General features: G+C 43.6%; 1 protein-coding gene across 5 annotated transcripts in view; it reads left to right on the top strand.

Moving 5' to 3' along the window:
* Positions 1-20,909, top strand: part of LOC110989444 (mesotocin receptor-like) — a 56,728-nt gene that overhangs the window by 28,526 nt on the left and 7,293 nt on the right. Inside the window, exon 3 of one of the 5 annotated variants that reach the window (XM_087137009.1) lies at positions 16,487-16,561. The exons of 3 other annotated variants lie outside the window; for them this stretch is intronic. The gene's annotated coding sequence lies outside the window, so the exon portion shown is untranslated. Of the gene's footprint in view, positions 1-13,225; positions 13,503-16,486; positions 16,562-20,909 lie in introns of those variants that run through there. One more of the 5 variants, XM_022253829.2, reaches the window with a different exon arrangement.

Below are 20,909 nucleotides of genomic sequence, written 5' to 3'. Positions count from 1 at the left end.
GTGCCTTCCTGTACTTGTATGGGAAAAATAATATTTTTCGTCGTAAATATTTTCTTCAGAAATTGACTTTAACTGTCTGTCATTATACGGAGTATAATTATTCAAAGACGTCGTTGCAGTCAATTTATTTTTCCATGCAGACACTTGCGTCGGATGAGTGCCATGTTTTGGGCAGGTTAGATGGAACATATTACATTGTAGGGCTCTCTTTACAAATAAATCCTGTGTACTGATGACCAATGCTGGTGGAAAAGTGCAAATGGTCCAAACACTCGGCGCTATAGGCTTATTCGACGAGCTGGCAGGTAAATGAAGTGCATATCTGAGACTTTCCTATAACTTATAAGCGAGATTTTCTGGGAGCTTGGTTACGCACACCTCGCTTTACGAGCCCTTCGAGTACCCTCGCGGAAAACACTTTGCATTTCCCGCCTCCTGGAGTGGTTTGTTGGGACGGTCAGCAATCATTTGTTGGTGCGGAAGCTTCTGGTGGCTTCGTATCCGTCGTCAAATCGCTCGATGGTCAAAACCGAGTGGAATACAACGCGGCTGACAGGGAGGGAAGGTCGGAGGAAGTGACGACGGCCGTGGAGTGACGTATCTGTGGGACACTTGTGTTGTGTTTACCGGCCAAAATGAAATTCCGTTTCAAGAGGAGAGAGGTGTTTCTAGAGATTCGCCTGTTGACATCCGTTGAATGTGTTGGCTTAAGTGGAGCTGCCGAAAAAAAAGACTTGTTGCCAAATTTTATTTCAACTAATGATCTTTTTTCCTGTTTCGTAAGGCATGTGAGTGAAGTCTCGCTGTTATGTAGTCAAACCCGTACTGTGGCCGTCTAACTTCCCCTGGTCGACCGACTGAGGCATGGAATGGATCGTCTCACATCAATCCTTTGCATGTATTTGAGACTGCAGCTTTTTCAGGCTGGGAAAGATGTGCGTCAAGGAGAATGGTGTGAAATATTCATCATGAGTTTTGCCCTTTGCCCTTTGTTTCGGGAGCTCTCGGAAACGTTGAGTACACAGTGCTTTGGATGTAAGGGCAAAATTCATAATTAAAAACCTCAAAGTCAGATTGACTGAAGACTGAACTTTAATCTCCCCCATGGCTGCACCTGTACCTGGTGGGGTCGGGTGACTCCCACAAGTCAGGCCTAAAGCTAGTCATGAAAGTTCGGTGGTTGTTTCGTTGTTTAGGCAAGTACTATGTGCTGCATGGTCTAGATGGATACCGGTAATCCCTTCCCCGCACCGCACTTCAGCGCGTATTCTGCCCAATTTTAACAGGACTCCTTCCACTACGGAAATGCATCAGCTCTTCAACAAATAAAAATCGGTTCACGTAGGCCTCCGTGCGTGAAAGTTTGTACGGGAAAATTTCCACGTGCGTACGTGAAAACTTTCACATTCGTGTACGTACGTGATCATTTCACGTACGTACGTACGTGTTAGATTTCAAGTACGTGGAAAAATACAGAGTTTTGGCAGAAGTCGCGCGTGCGCCCGTCCCCCGTAAAGTGTTAATTTAATACCTCTGAACACTTCCCAACGCTTTTCCCCATTACACCATACTGCTTGTTATAGTTTGTGTTCTGAGTAAAACCCATGCACTTTGTGCACGTTTTTTTCTGTACACGACGTTCCTGCTTTTGCAACTTTTGATCTTCATCAAACTGGTGCCATTGCCTACACACGAAACGAAATATACGGTACTGCACGTAAACAGATTTCCCATGCTACTTTTCATCAACTTCTCGCAGCATCGTTCACTTTAGCTTACGAGCAAAAAGAAAAGTCTCCACACAAGTGGTTTCCCACTTCGAATGTCACGACAATGTAATTACGGCGATCGATTCAGGACTGCCTATGGGGCACGATTGCACGCAGCAAGCGTCTGCTCACCCGCAGACAGTACGGTTTCGCGAACAAACAAGGGAGAGAGTGCGCCGATTTTGTTGTATATACGGGAACGCCCGACAAAGAAACGTGCACGTCAGGAAACTGCGTTCGGCAGAAACGGTTCTCTGTGGACGACAGCATACACACACACAAATCCAACTCACCGGATTATTGCCGCAGTGAAAACGAAAGTTTGGAGATCGGCACGCGAGGAAATGAAAAAGGTCTCGTATTTCTGATCCGATCAAATCTCACTCATTCTTGTTGTAAGGAAACCTGCGCGTGCCTTAATCACGGGTTAGGACCTCTTGGAGGAGATAGCGACACAACCTCATTCCCCCAGTTAATATTACGGTAACCCTATCAGCCTGGGACTGCATTTGCAGATTGAAGGACAAAGGCTTTTTTATCCTGTGTACAAAGCTGTTGAGAGAGCTACCATTTCAAGTCGAATGACATGCAGTTCTGGAACAGGTTAATTCATCAAAACACCTAGTAGTATATGCACTCCCCAAACTAACAGGACTGAATGTTTACTTTACTTTATGGAATCTGTACTTTATAGAATCAAATACCACCAAAAGACAGCGTAATCATTAACATTGTTTATTATGTGTTCTGTTGCAATGCACGTGTCTGCATAATAGCATATGTTTACGGTCGACCTGCTTCCGGTAAATACGAGCCACACATATCATGGCACAACTCTCGGCCTCTCTTTGTTGGCTTTAAACTTCAACAAAAAACCGGCTATCCGCTTGCAGACGGCAGTTTCATGAACAAAGATGCCGTCCAGCGCAAGGCACGATTACCGGTTTTGAATTTCCCCCGCCGCAGATGGTTGTCTTGTGAAAGACCCAAGTAACCTTACGCGTTGTGCGGGTAATGCACGTGCCAACATAATTATGTTTTGTGGAACACATCGATATTCGGCTCACTGGACGATGCGAATGAAATGTTAACCGCAGCACTGGTGACATACGACATTTCAAAACAGTGAGTTATCATGAAGTTATTTTCGTCCTTCACCTGTGAGTAAAAGATTGGACCGAGTCTGAATCGAACGGGTAACTCGTGTAACACCTGGACATCAAAATGCCAGTGGATCTCGATGTTCACGTGTTTTTTTCCCCTTCCGCTGATTTCGGTCAAATCGTTGCGAATGAAAGCAAGACTTTTTATGATGGATCGCATTGCCGGGTCAAGTGAACTGTTGCCCATACAAAAATATCGACCACGTCGATTTTGTGCACAGCTTTTAGGCTGTGAGTGCTTGTCGCGATTTGCCGGCCTCGATTGATTACAGTATGGCTTTTTTTGCCTCGAGGTATTTGGGTGATGTGGAAATGTTTCATCTGTTTCCATGCTCTATGATTGTTGCAACTTGTGTTGTGTGGCAAAATCACTAGAAAGAGATTGCCCAAAGAGAGTGTAACATTGGCCTTTTCAGTTAAGTCTGCGAAACTGACTGCCTGCTCCATACAAATCTCTACTACGACCATCTTTTATCCTCAATCTTTCATGTCTGACCGTGTCTGGAGCCGGATAACTCCTAAATTTGACGGATGAACGTCGCTCCAAGGATGCGCTAAGTATCGGGTTATCGAGGTGTCGCGGGGCTCATGAGTTTGTTTCTTAAAGCAGAATATTGGGCTGAGGTGACGTCAAGTAAAAAAAAAACGACTAGAAATAACCTATGTGATCGTAGAACTTGCATAACTAAATTAATACAGGCCTATATATGTTTCAACCCCCCCCCAAGAAAAGAAAAAAAACAATGTATGAATTTAGAGCCATATGTGCACAGATGCCATGCTGACATTTTTCGGAGGAACTTCAGCCACTTCTTGTTTGGTTTATTGTACCCGCTGCCGATCGCATAAGTAGTACCCGGAGGACATGACTTGTCGCCGTGTTATTTCTGCCCTATACGGGACGATGATGGATCTTGTTGGATTTTTTTTCACCGCCATACGTAGGTGGCACCTGGTGTCCCACGCGGTCGAGTAAAACGTGTCACGCCGCAGAGAGTATTTGGGGCTCTTGTCCATCGAGCGAAAAGTTCTCTTGTGAAAAAAAGCCCGTTTTTACACACAAATTCAGACAGCTTTTCAGTGGAGATTACGCGCGACTCTTGTCGTTCTACCCTCTAATTATATTTTCGGCCACAAATGTGGTCACTGACTCCGCGAAAAACGTTTGCCGACCTAAACATTGAGGCTTAATTGGATTATGTGGTAAATGAGCAAAAGTACAAGTATATTAGAAAAAGTCACTGCATATTGTGTCGATTCGTGCCCGCCTTTAAAACTGCCTCACAGCAGGTGGTTTTATTATTTTTTTGTCGTTTTTTTTTCTTTTTTTTTACAAATGTACTTTGCACTCGCAGTGGGCAAATCGGAAAACGCATTAGGGAAAATATATGACGGCTGGAAAGGAGACTTGGCGTGCATATGTGAAATTAAACTTCTTGGGTTTCAAGGGACCATTAATGTTAGCCTCCAAAAATTTCTTTCGTTGTACCTCGTGATGTCTTGAGTTGGTAAGAAGAAAGTACACCGTTCTCATGTAGTTTTAGTATTTCTGCTGCAAAAGTATGACGGTAAATTAAATCAACCCTCGCCTCAAACCCAACTCAATACGGGAGGCGTAATCCCATTGCCACTTGTCAGTTTGTCTTTGGATCAAGCAAGTCCAAAAATATTTCTGCAAAAGCCTCAATCACGAAGCGCAACTTAGCCGCTCACGTTTCGCACAGTAGCAATGAAAGAAGCACGAAGGAGCTATTATTACCGCCTACATTGAGACGATTTGGGACGGCATTTTGTTACAGCCTCATCCTGGTCTCAACCGCATCCCAACCTTGAGCTAGGTAGGTGAAAATTGTATCCCTTGCTCACGACAAGGGGGAAACCGGGGTTTGGCGTGATAGATTCAAATCTTTTCTGGCCCTTTTCTGTGAATTCGAATTCTTTGGGTATGAAGGCCGGCTCAGGCTATGGGTTTACTGTGCGGACCGGTCGTCCTGCACGAAGTTCTCGAACGGTGCTTTTATGATTCTGTCTATCAGCGCGAGTTGAGTGTGTTTTTGCAAGGGATTGGACTGAGGCACGACTCATCACAACGGCCGTCCCCCGTTGGGGACTTTGCTGCATTATAATTACCCTTCTGCTCTTCGATGGAGCGTTGGTTTACCGAGACGAGTGTTCGATAACAATGTTTGAAGTGAATCTCGGTTAACGAGTTGATACAAGACGTCAGAGCGGGTCAGAGGGGCTAGGTATTGCCTTGTGACTAAAATGTGAGTCAAAGCAATCCTGGGAGAAGGAAAGGTAAGGAAATAGAGAATGAAAAGAATGAGGGAAAAATACACGTAGAAAAATAAGGAATGACATTTGCTAGTAATCTAATTCTGTAAATTATCCGCAAGGCGCAGTCTAATGTACGCCTAAGGTACTGATTTCAGTAACAAATTTTGTAATTTGCCTGAAGTCGCCGTGAGATTTGCCGCAAGTGCACGTGGGATGTGCAGTTGAAAGTGCCCATGGGCCAATAACGGGTGTAAACACCATGCACCGCAGGGTCGTACAGTATAATACGGGCGTTTCACAATAGTGCGCCTCCAAGAGTTTGCACGGTGTTGACCAATCACAGTGCGCGAAATCTGTCTTCCCAGTGTGGAAAGGGTGGAGAGATTTCGCACTTTGAGATGTGAATCGCACGTATTACGTTTTAGAGGCAAGGTAACATGTCTTGTATAAGTAAGGCATCCTTATTTATACAAGTCGTATCGTCGACACTAGATCCATTGTGTATTCTATGTCTTTTGACTCCAATTTAACATGTAGGCCTACCACCAGAGCACAGTAATACAAAGCACACATCTCCCCCTAAAAAAGACGATACTCAATATTATACCACACGGGGCTTTTAAAGTAGATTCAAGACCTCGCGATCAGCGAGCAATGAGTGCAAACGAGCCGCAAATCGTCTCCCGAGTAAGTCCAGAAGTTATCAGTGGTTTGATGCATGAGTGTCTTGGGCGGGGCCAAGTGGGGTGCTTGCCCCTGTACAATACCAATATGAAAAAAAAGGAAACAAGAGAAATGAAGAGAATTGGAATGGAAATCGCGTATTTGCTTGAAAAACGTCAAAATTGATCCCGCCAGCCGTTAACGTTTTATCACTTTGAGTGCTATTTGCTCCCCTCCTGGGAAATTTAATTTACCCCTAGAAGAAAGTGGTTTGTCCCTCCCCCCTGATAATGCTCGAATGAAATTACTAAATCACAGTTGGATTACAAACCAACAATATTTAACAACAGCTACATACAGATGGGCTCAGCTCAAAGAAAGTCCTGCAGTTTTTGAATCATCACAGAAATCGATGGCCATCAAATTCTGCCAAGGATAACCTTGGATGAGACCTGTCATCGGGATGGAAAGCACTGTGCTCTGAAATTGTACGTCTTACACTCTCGTCTGCTCCTTGAGCATCCCACTTTGACCTTTTCCTCGGTGCTTTGGTCGACTGCTAAAGCTCAAAGGTTGCAGCCCAAGCTCCTTGAAGCCAGAGATCATCCGCGAAACCCAATTAAAAATTCAGACTTGTCGGAATTTAAGGGAAAAAAAAGCTTGTTGGCTTCTGGCATCGTGTAGCAAGAAATCCCTTCTCAGGGGCTCGGAAAGCCTCGCTACTTGAACAACTGGGACAACAAATGCTACCTGTTCCGCCTGTGCGGGGAGTTTTTCGCTGCCTCTATTTTGACAGGAGTCCGCTGAGCGTGTTTGTACAACTTCGATACGACTTGCATGACTACGTCTTCTCTGGGTGGACCTCTTACGGTTATTTGCCACAAACATGAAGACAGCCAGAAATGAATAGAGTGCAGTTGGCGAGGGCGGTCATGCTTTGTACGGTTACATGAGAAGCGGTGGTGGTTTATCACCTTTGGATTAGAAGAAAAAAACCTCTACGTGTACCCATGCAAGGCCTATTTAAAAAACGACAACTTACACGCTTTGTGCATTTGGATCACTTCATTTAAAACGATGAAATTCCCGAAATTAAAGAGCACCTCTGATTTTCTCTGATTTTATCTGTTCAACTAAATATGCAAGCATGTAACCATTGTTTGGCATGCACAAGAGTTTATCCACAACGAACATAGGGCAAGGGTTCCCCTCGTTATCTCTGTTGTCTCCAAATGACGCAATCTACATTCAGAATTCGCATCATGGCTTGAAAAGACAAAGAGCCCTTCTTAGCTTGTTAAAGTTGAGCTCTGAAGACAAATGACACTGCGTTCGATTTGGATGCTGCCATATTTATTTGAACTGATAAATCCGTCAGAGAAAACAAATTTTCCTGAGAGGTGCTCTTTAAGCTACGTGCAGTGAGTTCTAGTACGGTAGACACGGTTGAAGAAATGTGTAATGGAAACGATTTTTCAACACTGTATTTCAACACAAGGAAGCATAGGTTTCCTCTTTTATCGAACACTCCCCGGCGACAGCCCCTTTTGTGGACAGCTTGTCTGCATGATGGACTATACCATAGGCCTACATAATTCAACATAGAAATCGCTTAACGGTTTATCACCCATCGACTTATATGAGCAGGGCACGCCAAACGAGGCCTTGTGTATTTCACGCATGTCAGTAGCACAGCAAAGGCACGCTTACTTCGGACGAAAAAAAAATTGCTCAACTGACGCACAACTTACAGTTGGCACAGCCACGCTGAACATCGCCATGAAATAGTAGTTACGGTTTCACTTGCTGCAGTAAGCACGACTTTTCTGCTAACTGTCAAGCAGTGCCATGAAATTAAGCCCGGGAATGCAATGAGGAAACGCATGGAAAACTGATAAACCAAAAGGTGTAACCACCACGCTGACAGCGATCAGTTTTGTACTTTTTTCAAGCTATAAACTCATTATTTTATAGTCGTGCATTCTGTGTAGTGAACTGCAGATCGACACGGTAAACCCTTGGAGAGAACTTTTGCGCGCTGTCTCTTCACAATAAACCTACCACCTTTTTTCATAAGCAGGACCGATGTAAAGAAAAAATCACACATAAATTGAACAATGTGTTATTTGGGGGGAAAATCCACGGGCTGCTTCAGGTAACTTTACAGTCGTTTTATTTGGTCCCCTCCAAGCACGTAAAGGAATGAACGCCACCCATTGTGTGGGCTGTGACAGGGGAAAAGAAAAAAAACGTTAAAGTGAGAACCATCTATTCAGATTTCCTTTGAGTTTTTGAATATTTATCGATGGAAAGATGCAAAATTGGGGCTGTAGGAACTCCAGTGAGGCTGCACCAGAATGGAAAAACTATATTGAATGTTTTACAGTGGTGGCCTCGGGCAATGTGACGAGAAAACGAGAATGGGGCGGCCACCACGTAAATGGCAAAGTGGAATTAGTGACAAGAGGCAAGTCTATTCAAAGGCAGCTTCAATACGGAGGCTGAAGAAGCCATGGGCGGAGAGGACGACATCCAGTGGAAGACGCCAAGGACTGACCCACAAATTTCATTGCGGGTCTTAAGGAGTGACAAATAGATTGCGTGAGGATCCGGCTCGGATGTATTAGGTATAAACAATAACGGTGCGAAAGACGCCTCTCACGGGAAATAAAGGATGGTGAGAGATACTCACGGGGAAGGGTGGTACTGATTGTACACGATACAGACAGAGAAGCAGGCGCTGAGACTTTCTCTTGTAAGGTGTTGATCCACAAAATATTTGATCTGGTGCCAAGTCCGATGTTGCCGTGTTCTTGTCATACGGCAAAATTGTGAGCGCATCCAGTCAAAACCTCGATGGCATTTAGCTATTGCCGATTCATTATTTTGATCGGGTATCCCCATAGACTCGAACCCATAGACTCGAACCAACTATGTTGACAAAACTCTTTGAATTCTGGCTTGAAATGGCTTAATCTGGTGAATTTGTGTACTTGGGAATGTTGATTTTCAGCTTTTATGAAAAATTGGGCGAGTTGATCGACAACCATGCACGCAGCTTGATCCACTACGGGCTTGCATTTTTAAAATCACTTTCTCGTTTAACACTGAGAATTCCACCAAACTGGAGCTAATATGCATTCGAGTGACAGCTTCACTGCCAAGTAATCGTCAGTGATCACAACAGACGAATGCATTTGGAAAATTTGCCGACTGGTAACTTGTTTGCAAACCTCTTTTTGTGTAAAACGGAAATCCGTGGTACGCTGCATTCCATGTCTCAGGGGGGGGGAAGTGCCAGCGGCCAACGTATATCATTTATCTACCAATTTGGGATTCATTTACCTTCCAAAGCCTCATTGGCCGACTGGAATTAATCATGGGGGGGGGTTAAGCAGCTCTCCCCACACACACCCCATGTAGTCGCTACGCCCCTAGTCATGCGTACCAAACACATGGAAATACCACTATCCTTTCGTTTTCAAGCTAAATGGAACATTTCTTGAGAGAGGATGGATTCAGCCGTAAAGACTGTCCTAAGGCACTTTCAGTAGGCATGGACTACAGGATGAAAAAACAATATCACCCAAGCGAACGAGACACACAAATAATGGCTAGTCAGCAAGGAGCAATCTATTTGCCATGGTCTACGGTGGAGACTCTGGTTGCAACGCATTAGACACGAGGTCAATGTCAATTACCGTAAGAGTCCATTTTGTAAAATACAGCTTACAATTTTAAGCCACATATGCATGTCTGAATAGATTAAGAATGCTCCGTCTGTTATCGGGACTATATTTCCTTGGAGTTTATAAAAACACCCTCAGATGTACTGCAGACCGAACGGGCCTTATCGAGATGGTAAAAAGCCGTCTGCATTTCAAGTCACTACATGTATACCTCGTGCACTTCAAGTGCACCGTGCAGGGCAGCGATATTTTGGCAAGCCGTGCTCGTGCGATTGAAGTCAACCGCCACATCGCTAGAAAGTACAACAGAAACAGGGCCCGGGTGTTCTCAGATAACGTGCTTTAATTGCTTTTTGCGAATGTAGTGGCAGAGACCTGCCGTAGAGAAGCAACATCGCAAATGTCGAAAGACCGAACGCCGGCCATTAGGAGGGATTCACTCGTCCGAGTTAGTGCGATCCTTAGAGTACGTCCAACAAGCGGGCATTACGGCGTTGTCAGATTTGATCAACCCTCGCGCCTACATCGGCCGGCAGGTGCACCGCCGGTCAGGCTTAGATGTCTGGGAGCACGGTGTGTCAGTGCCGTTTCTCTATTTATTTTGCTAGGATGTGTGAGCGCCAGTTAACATTCTATAGGCGCACTGTGTGTGGTAACCCAGGTTTACACTCGATATGCAATACAGTTTGTATTGTTTTAACCTCTGCCTGTATGTCAGTGAAGGCTGTGTAGGAGTACTGACTATGCCTCCATAACTGAACATTCCGCTATAGTTACATTATTTGTTGCATTTTGTCGTAGAAGATCTGGGCACAGGTGACCTCTACAAACAATAATTCCTTAAAAATTCGTTTTGAATGGTTAACCCAGAGGAAGTGGCGACAAAATGAGTCCCAAAGCCATCAGAAAAAATGGATGAATTGTAAAGAAAACTTTGCACGATGGATTTCAACTAGAACTCTCACCATTTATCCACTCGTGTGAATCTGGGCCCATACTAGGAGTCCCAAATACGAGTTTTACATCGAAATAAGAGTTTAAAATGGGGGGTCTGATATTATTTGTAGATTTCGTAAACTTTTGTTGTGAAGAAATCGAGACTTATTTGGAAACTAATGTCCACGTAATGAAGTTCTCCGGCAGGTTTGTCCCTTCTCCATACCATGCTTATGACTTTTGCAAATATTCTCGCTTCAGTAATTAATGCCTTGAAGGCTTCAACAACATGACGTGGTCGCTTTTATGCGGCACGAAAGATTCGAATTCGTGAATTCGTTATTTTCATTTTTTCACTTCAAGACACTTCAATTTGGCAGAGTAATGCAAGCTATCTAAATACCTTCAGGTCTGAAAAAGAGAGAAAGTACACTTGTCAACTTGGCAGCGTGGTGCGACCATCAGGGATCGGTGCACGATGCCATTAAAGTTAATTTTAACCTGAAAAAAATGATCACAACCTGAAATGCTTATTACAGCTGTGACTGTGTTCTTCTGTCGAAGTTCCTCTGTGGAAGGGAAATTCTGCTGCTGCCTGCTTTACAAAAATGAGCTCAGGGTTTGGGTACAAAACATTGCTCATTATAAAAGTACCCTTACAATGAGCTCTGTTGTCAATCCAAACCATAATTTACAGGGATGCAGATCCCTACTGAAACACAGTCCTGGTTTAAGGGACTGGCTGGTAAAAGCGTGAAGTAATGACCTGGCTTTTGTCAGAGATGATTTTTGAGGAGGTCCTTGTCAGAGTAGCTCATTTCGACCATTTTGAATTACCACGGTGACCAACATTACCCCTCACTCTTCCCAAGAGTGGTCGATAACGAACCCTGTGTCTGCCACATTTCCCTTTCTGTTCTCATTCACGAGCAAGCCGTGTTATTATTTGCTGTGGGTTTTTCTTTTTCCTTCATTTTTTTTCTAATACTTTGGCTATGGGTAGGCCAACGGGCTGATTAATACGGCAAATATGTGTTTACGCCGGACACGAGTTATACATTAACGTGTTACGCTATATCTTAAAACAAAATGAGTGGAGCAAGTCGAGGTTGGCTTTAAGGGGATTGTTTTACTTTGAACTGCCAAAAAAGTGCGCACACTGATTACGTCTCCCTCCGAATAACCCCGTAGATTTCAAAAAAGGCTGCGGTAGCACGACTGTCATGTTTTCTTAACGCTATTGCCTTCCTATGCAAAGTCAAATCTCATCGACTCCTGAGCAACGGACATTCGCGCATGAAACACTCATTTTCTCATGTTGTGAAAAATGACAGTAGTTTTTGTCGTTGTGCAAACTGTCTTGGCGAGGTGGGTATCTCACGTAAAAAAAATTAGCTTTCCCTTCCTAGGCTCAAAATCAATTAGAGTATTTTTCTGATAGTTGCCGTATAATTGTTCAAGAAAAAGTCAGAGCGAGCTGTCAATATACCGGTATATAAGCAGAAATCCCCAAGGGAAAAAAAACCGACGTGCAATTATCGTTTGCGTTGTAAATATCGGTGTAATTTGACAAGCAGTCGCTGTCAGAATAAGGAAGAAGTTACAGTGGCATTTTCTCCTCGTGATTACTACATAATTGCAAACGTGCTAAGCCTCTCGCCTCGTGGAAGTACACTAATTAGCAATGCCTTCAGGCGGTTATTGGCATATCGGCATTAAGGCAGAGAATTAGCTTGAACGTTGCAGGGAGGAATTAATGAAAATTATAGCTATATTGCGGGTACATGTAAAGTAACGAGCTTTTGTTGTTCAAAACCTGACCTTTGAATATTACCCGTTGGCACCAAAAATCAAAGATTTTGTCGGAGGGAAGGTAGGAATAAAAGGGTATTTTAGCTGACATGCTGGTTGGCAATGATGAAAACCATTAAATGTCCGCCTACAGTTGCCTTAATCATATAACTTGTTTACTGCAACATCCGGCTTTCAGGTTTTATTGTTTAACATAGGATAACGACACTATCTACTGTCTATACACTGTCATTTCAAGCTTGGGACGGCTTTCTGTAAAAGTGGTTTGGTAAGATTTCTGTGGTACCTCGGCGAAAGCAACTTACAAGGCATCACGCACTCGAATGGAAATAGCCATAAAGAGAACGCGTGCCGTTGGGCATACTAATCTTAAACAAAGCAAAATGACAGCAAACGCGTCTCGTCACAAACGATGCTGTCCGTGGTGAATGTCTGGCACTGTATACATGTACATGCAGTGGCATAGCGTTCGTCATAAATAGTGGTTTGACGTTTTACAATTACCACAATGGCATCTGTTCTCCCATTCCCAGTGGCTGGAATAGAGCCTACACTTTCACCACATTACCAACTGTGTAGGGACAAGACTGCAGCGAGAACCCTGAAATCAATTTCAGTAGTTTCACTTATTCTAAACTGACCTTACAGTAACTTCCATCCTCAATATCTCCTTCCTTGTTTTTCATTGCTTAGAAATGTGAGACGTGAAAGCAGAAGACCTGTCGATCCCTCGTAGCCGCGGAACTGGATTGCCGTGACCTAATACGACAGCTTTTGTTTATTCTGTACACCCAATTAAGCGACAAGCAATCCTATTTTATTACCCCCACAGAGGTTGGCAAAATATGCTGGCATTGATCAACTCTGTTTATCCAGTGAGCAAGTGTTAGTTATTTCCATTCCCCGCGGCGAGTAATGGAAATGAAAAAAGGGGGGGAAAAGCCCGTTTCCTCGTTGTCGTCAGAATATTTGTAATTGCCTACACCGGCAATGCAAATAGACCGACATACTCTGCGCGCTGTTGGCGTCAGAAATATTCTGTTCAGTTTGTCTGCAATGAAGCGAAACATCCCAATGTAATACTGTGACAGAGGCCATCAGTTCAATTGGTGCACACTGCATCAAGCAGTCGCAGCAAGAAAACTAGAGTCTTGATGGATGACAGGCAGGCTGATGTTATCAACCGCCAATTGGTAAGCAACCGCCAACACTGCAGTATACATGTGTTAGCAACAGTTGTCGCACTCACAAAGGTGTACAACTTTTGGCAAACTACGAGTTGCGCAATTCCAGATTATGCGCGCGAAATGTGCAGAAAATACCGTCCGGTTCTTTTCAGAGCCGTACACACTCACAGAAGAGATTTTTTGGCATGGCGCTACCGCTGAAGTATGACTAAAAATGTGCAAGTGTCAATGGACACAAAACACCTAAAATAAGATACGCCCATGTGAGAGACACTCCACCTGCTTACGGAAATTTTAACCTCACTACTTTTATACCGTTCTTAACACTGCCGTTGCTTTCTCTTCTTGTTCACTCCATCTTTGTTCATATTAGACTTTTGCTTTTGCCATTAACATAGCGATTTATTTCCCTTTTAGCAGCAATCTACACGCGTGTACAGTTTTGTTTGATTATTCCACTGTGCCCGTTCGTGTTGAACTTAAATAGCTGTTTGTCTTGTTTCTTCCCGGAAAGAAAGAAATAGGAGACCAAATTCTGTTGCCCAGCCTCACTTGCACGCGTAGAGTAGGTGGATTTTCGCTCGTTAAATAACCTGTTCCTCCAGATATTGAATTTGATAGAAATTAACCTTCCTCCATAAAGTAGGTTCCAATGAGGGGTGGGTAACTGGGTATGAATGACTACCCCAAAGCGCGGTTCTGCGGGGGACGATGTGGCATCTTGTATTTAGTCCCCCTCCCCAGAAAAATGAAAAAAATGCAAAGAAAGGCATGAACTGGAATCGCAATTCTGCATTTAATTTTTCAAAAATTTAATGAATAATATAAATGGTGACGTCACGTGCAAAGGTTCTTCCGCCCCCTCCCCTTCGCCGAAGAATTGGCTCTACAAGCATGGCTGACTGCGTCTGCAAAACACATCAATTATTTTGCATTTTCTTTGAAAATTTAGGACACGTGTTACGCTTTACGCACGCAACAGATTACAACCCAGGGAACAACTCCCATCTTGACCGGAAACAGCTTTGTCAACAATCATATCCAACAACATCGATCACACTGGAAAGCAATATCCTAGGCTATGGGGAAGTAGACCACGCTACCAAGACGGAATCTGGTTTTTGCAGATGATGGTGATGCAGACTCCACATACTACCAATATTCTGTTTGCTAGAATCCATCCATCCATGCTTTGGCCGGGCATACGACGTAAAGTGGTGTTGCAGTAAGGACTTGATACAGTTTAGCGCCTGATACGTTTCTCCAGTGTTTGGCGGGAAGCGGTCTTTGTATTGTAGCTGTGATCACGATGCCTTTCCCTCGTTTTTACCATAATTTCAAGGTTTTGCTCATACACTGGCGCTCACTCAAGATTTGTTTAAGGATGAAACCTGATGAGGGCAAAGCTACGGACTTCAGACTTTATACGGAGTGAACCTCGGCCAACAGGAAACCATTAGTCTTCAACACCATTGTTATAGGAACGTGCAAATAACACCTGCATGCAAAGAACCTCTCCGGCCGGCACGATAATTGGCGCGCAAAATACAGCCCAATATGTCGTTGAAATGAAAGAACGCGTGCCACAGCTCATTCTGCATGCAGCGTGTGACACCCGAAACATGTTTTGGAGACTTGCCTTGCTTTCTGCGGTGCATAAATCATGAGATAAAATCAATACATTCATGTCCTGTGTGAGTGCTTGTGGTGAAACTATACGCCACAGAAACGGTAATAGCCGCGGAAGAGTAGAAATTGAGAGTTTTAATCTTGCAGTTCGTCGCCATGCAATCGTCGCTACTTCTTTATATAAATCGTTGGGATGGGGTATCATATAGCTTGTACCTCAAATGATCCCTGAGACCTAAACGAAGCCTAAAAGTTGCTCTCTGTCGTACCGTTTTGTCTAAGAATGTTGCATGAAACCTGGCACAGCAATTGCTCTTATAGAAGGTTGCATCATCCAATGTTTCCGTGGTCAGTTACGATGTGAATGCTGCACCCCCGGAAAAAATCCTGTTAGCAGGCATGCCAACCAACACAGGTAACTTTAACCAGAGTGAGCAGGCATGCCAAGCAATACAGGTAACTTTAACCAGAGTGAGCAGGCATGCCAAGTAATACAGGTAATTTTATCCAGAGTGATTAGCCACGCCAAGTAATACAGGTAATTTTAACCAGAGTGAGCAGGCATGCCAAGCAATACAGGTTACCGTACCAGAGTGATTAGCCACGCCAAGTAATACAGGTAATTTTAACCAGAGTGAGCAGGCATGCCAAGCAATACAGGTAACTTTAACCAGAGTGAGCAGGCATGCCAAGTAATACAGGTAATTTTAACCAGTGTGATTAGCCACGCCAAGTAATACAGGTAATTTTAACCAGAGTGAGCAGGCATGCCAAGTAATACAGGTAATTTTAACCAGAGTGATTAGCCACGCCAAGTAATACAGGTAATTTTGACCAGAGTGAACAGGCATGCCAAGTAATACAGGTAATTTTAACCAGTGTGAGCAGGCATGCCAAGTAATACAGGTAATTTTAACCAGTGTGAGCAGGCATGCCAAGTAATACAGGTAATTTTAACCAGAGTGAACAGGCATGCCAAGCAATACAGGTAATTTTAACCAGTGTGAGCAGGCATTCCAAGTAATACAGGTAATTTTAACCAGAGTGAGCAGGCATGCCAAGTAATACAGGTAATTTTAACCAGAGTGAACAGGCATGCCAAGTAATACAGGTAATTTTAACCAGTGTGAGCAGGCATGCCAAGTAATACAGGTGATTTTAACCAGAGTGCTCGTTGAGATTGCACTTTTCAGTGGACTGTTATTGACCGACAGGCGTTCACAGCCAGACGGGAAGAAATCGTTACGGACAATAAATCGACAAAATTCATGATCTGTAATAAATGAAGCCTGCACAAGTTTTATACATTTACCGCTGGAAGTGGCATTCTCGGTCGATATGGTCATTTTTCTTTTTATCAGAGATGGAATGTAGTTTGAGACACCAACTGTGATTCAGAGCACCTGTGCAAGTGATGCCCTCTTGACAATGTGCCGGTGAGGTAACATAAACCCTAATTTCATGAAATTGAAATTTGAGACAGTTTACCGTACCATAGGGCCTACACTCCATTTCTTCAGAAGATATGTAAACACATTCAGTAATGTAGGTAATACGATCTTGCTTTTTAAACGTTTTTTTTTCTGGGCCTTCTTTTCCCATCTGCTCGTTTCCGCGCTTTTCATGTTCGTCTACGTGCATACTGAATAGCTAGCTCAGTTTGCCCGGGCAAAAATTGAATTAACATTGGCATTTACATTGCCAATATTGCAACTTTTAAATGCATATAACGGTGGTGGTACGCGAGGTGACTGTGTGCTATAAAAACCTTCCGTGGACCGGTTCCTTAAAATTTAATCAGTTCCCCCCATCTACTCTTGCGTGGGTGCCGTTCTGACATATATTTATACAATACCTGTTGGCATGGCAACGTCGCATGAAGTTTCCCGTCAAAACTGGCAAGTTCGAGTTCGCGCTTTTTTTAGCTGACAAGACAGAGGAAAACATGACTCACTCTATCTTGTCAAGAGGGGGGGTACGTAACTTGCCGACCGGCAGATTGTGAAGGTGACTTTAGAGGAACAAATATGAAATGCAATTACTTTAAAAATATGAATATTCATTCGTGGATTTCTTGCCTGCCAAATTTAAGGGGTATCAGTTTTGCCCTTGCTTTTTTGTTTAAAGTAATTATTGCAGCATGTATTTATCTTTTAACTGAGGTATTTGGTTATATTTACTTTTTCTACAATGCCTAAAACTTCCCCCAAAGAAAATAGCATATCAGGGACTTTTGACTCATTGTTTAACAACCGTTCATGCAAGGAAAGGTCTGGGATAGGATAACCCCTTTAAAAAGACCTCGATTTTAGAATTAATGCGTTATCGTTGTCGCGAGGTTTGTCCGTTTGTATGCCCAAGTGGGCAAAATAAGCCAGAGGCTAAGCCCAATGTTCTATTCAGAGAGAGTGGACTATTCTACAGGGTTTCAGAATTTCTTTGGCACAGCACAGTACCGTGTTCAGTAACAATTTGTTAAAAAGCCATTTTAAATTGACAGAGTAAAACTTTTATTCCCTCCTTACAACTACCCGTATATTTCCGTGACTTTTTACAATCCGCATAGTCTGAATTCTGAGTCCACTTGAGAATGGCACGCGCGTAAATACCTCATTTCTAACAACGCGTTACTTCCTGCGCAGGTACTATTTAAAAGCTTTGTGTCCGAAAAAGCTGGTACCCGTAACATCCAATTTAAACAGCTCCAGTGAAAAGGGAAATTGACCCATTATCAATAAAGAAAAATACCCCCCCCCGTTTTCTTGCGGCCGTGGGTGATGGAAATCGCAGTCTTACCTAAAAGAAAATCCTTGTTGCCAGTTTTAAATTTAGACTACTTGAGTTGACGATCACTGAACAACTGCTTTTTTCATGATCCCCAATCCAAAGATGAAGGGGCTAAAATTAAGCAAAGGCCATTCGTCGCATGCGCACGCAGAGAGACGGCAGCAATGGCAAATCTCCTCCCTTGAGGTATGCCATTATAACCGATGATGTATTAATACTCAAAGTATTGACTCAGTTACAACTGACATGATCTGTTGAAGGGGAAAAGCTGAACAGGGTCAGCTGGGCACAAACAAATCTCCTAGCGATGGCTTTGACGCACAATAATTGGGACACGATTGAAGGGTTATCCCGCTTTAAAGTCACTTCGCCCCATCTCCACTTCGCTCCATCCCCGCTTCGCCCCATTTCCCCACTTCGCCCCATTTCCACATTGCACCGTCCGTGCTCGAGTGTGTTACAAGCCTCTTCAGAAAATGGTCGAGAAAGTAGTTCCACAAACGGCATGGAGTTATACATGTACATGTATGTTGAAAACTCTACGGCATTCACGAGATTAACGTCGACTTCGTTGTCCATGGTGAAGTAATACCTATGGTTGGATTAGCATTGGGTTTACTATCACCCTCTTCAAGTTTATTTCAAAGCGATACACAGTATTGTACACATCGTTCTGATAATTGTCGATTTATCCAGTTGCTGTGTCCAGGCGATCGAATAAAGTTTGATACACCGCAGCAGGAAATTTTGTGGAAACATGCTGGTTCAAGTACGAGCAAAACAACCTAAAAGTAAACTCAGGAACACAGAAAATACACACACAGAAAAGGGAATTAACTTGAAGAAATCTTAATTGCAACATCGGTATTTTTTTCGATGCGTGAGGTCACGTTCATGTACAGTCACCGTGGCATGAGTAGACTGGTTGCTACACTCCTTCACGCATTCTCTTGCATGGGTGCGGCGCGGCGGGAACCAGCGCTTTGCGCACATGTTTTTACCACAGCGACGGTGAACCACGAGGAGAATTCGTGAAATTAACAGAAGTTGCTTTTCAGATGTTGCAAATGTAACTGGAAAAACGTAAAAAGCAAGCGTTAAAATGACAAAAGTGTTGTTCTGAGGTGTTCGGGAAGACAGAAAAGACAACATGAGTTATTTATTTGTCTTTCTTATAATCATTAAATTTGTCTTTTCTAACTTACCAATACAAATTTCATGGTCTCGCCAAAACATTTGGATCGGTCGGGAAATTGGAAGCGTTATTTTGACCTTTGCAAGTTGGATTCTCCCACCGTTATTTGGATACTCAAACGTCGATGTTTATATTTTTTTATATCTAGGCCTATGCCTCTGTTACTCAAGAACAGAGTGAACAATAATCGGTGGGGCGAAGTGGAAATGGGGCGAACGGGGATGGGGGAAAGTGGAAATGGGGCGAAGTTGGAATGGGGCGAAGTGGGGATGGGGCGAAGTGGGAATGGGGGGGGGAGTGAAAATGGGGCGAAGTGGGGATGGGGGGGGGAGTGGAAATGGGGCGAAGTGACCGACGCCCGTTATCCGAAGCGAGACATTAGGCTTGCACTGTAAGTTATTGACTTACCTCCAGCAGTGGGGAAAAACAGTCCGATTCTCAGATTCAGGAATACGAAAAGTAGTAAGCCAGTTGTATACGGGCAAAACCTTGTTGCCAAAATTCCAAGATGACATTTTACCGGATGCTATTGCAATTTATTTTCACGTTTGCAAGCTACAAAATAAAGCATATTTCTGCGAGAGAAACTTCCGGTTCCGTGGTTCCAAACGGCAATCAATGCAAGTAATTCTATGTGCAGTGTATGTGCAGTGGGCGTGGCTTAAACTGAAGTGACGTCACACTTACGAACCGGATGAACTCAACTGCCTTGTGCGTATCTCTGCAACATACATTAACTTCTCGGCACATGATTGGATTTGTGAACAAGAAATGATAGCCAAAACGTTTTGAGAAACTTAACGCGGAATTAACAAGCATACAATAATTTCACATGCAAACTACTTTGACATTTTCGCGATAATCGACCGATACCAGTATGGGCCAGCACGACGGATACCTCGCCACGACATTCTAGCTAAGCATTGTGTAGGCCCTGCACAAGTTTCAACGTGTCCGTTGAACCTGTTATTCGAACGTTCGAGTACGTATTTACGTAATTGATATTAAAGTGAAAGTTTAATAATTCCAGAATAAGGTGGTCTGATAAGTAAAAAGATATATCATAGAGTTCGTATTCGTGCGGGGTTTCGTACGTGTGACATGGGGAAAGATATAAAAAAATCGGGCTTACGTACTCCACGGAGGCCCCCTTGCACGGGGTGCCAAATCCGACAAGCAATTTAGCACCAAAAAGGCGATCTATGGGAAATATCGAACAAAAGACCGGACGAAGGCATCGTTGTACCCGCGTCACTATCGATCGGTCCAAGCTTCAACGAGCAAAGTGTTTTCGAGTGAGGAGGAAGGCAGCAGCGCTAGGTAGCCAGCCTGCCGCACCAAGCAGACGACAACTGAAGAAGTACGAACGAGAGGAACAAAACGAGCAGAAAAATCTCTGCCCGGTCGATACCATCCCATTTTTGCAACACATCGCGTTAGAGCGAGCTTTGCTTTTGTTTTCGTGAAAAGGGCATGTGTGTCGGCTTCGGTCCGTGACCATGCATAGCATATGGGCATCTTGTCTATTTCGGACGATTGCGAGAAACAGCCAGCTGCCGGACATTGACGTTGCTTTGTTTCTGGTGCAGAATATATCAGACAAGTTAAAGGCGAACGGTCCCTGGCGAAAATACACAACTCAATCATTTATGAGACACGCGAGAAATATCAAAGGTCTAATTACGGATGTTAGGGTTGCCATGTGATGAATTTCACACAAGGGCGCTGTTGTGTGCAAATTCCCTTCGATCTAATAATGGAACATACTTTCGTTGGAGTACAGTCCTTTTTCTTTATTTCTG

This window comes from Acanthaster planci, linkage group LG05 (genome assembly GCF_054643075.1).
Source record: "Acanthaster planci isolate LZ-2023a linkage group LG05, COTS_SCS, whole genome shotgun sequence".
Classification (NCBI taxonomy): domain Eukaryota; kingdom Metazoa; phylum Echinodermata; class Asteroidea; order Valvatida; family Acanthasteridae; genus Acanthaster; species Acanthaster planci.
The sequence above is the reverse complement of the archived record's forward strand: the minus strand, read 5'-3'. Positions and strand labels throughout refer to the sequence as shown.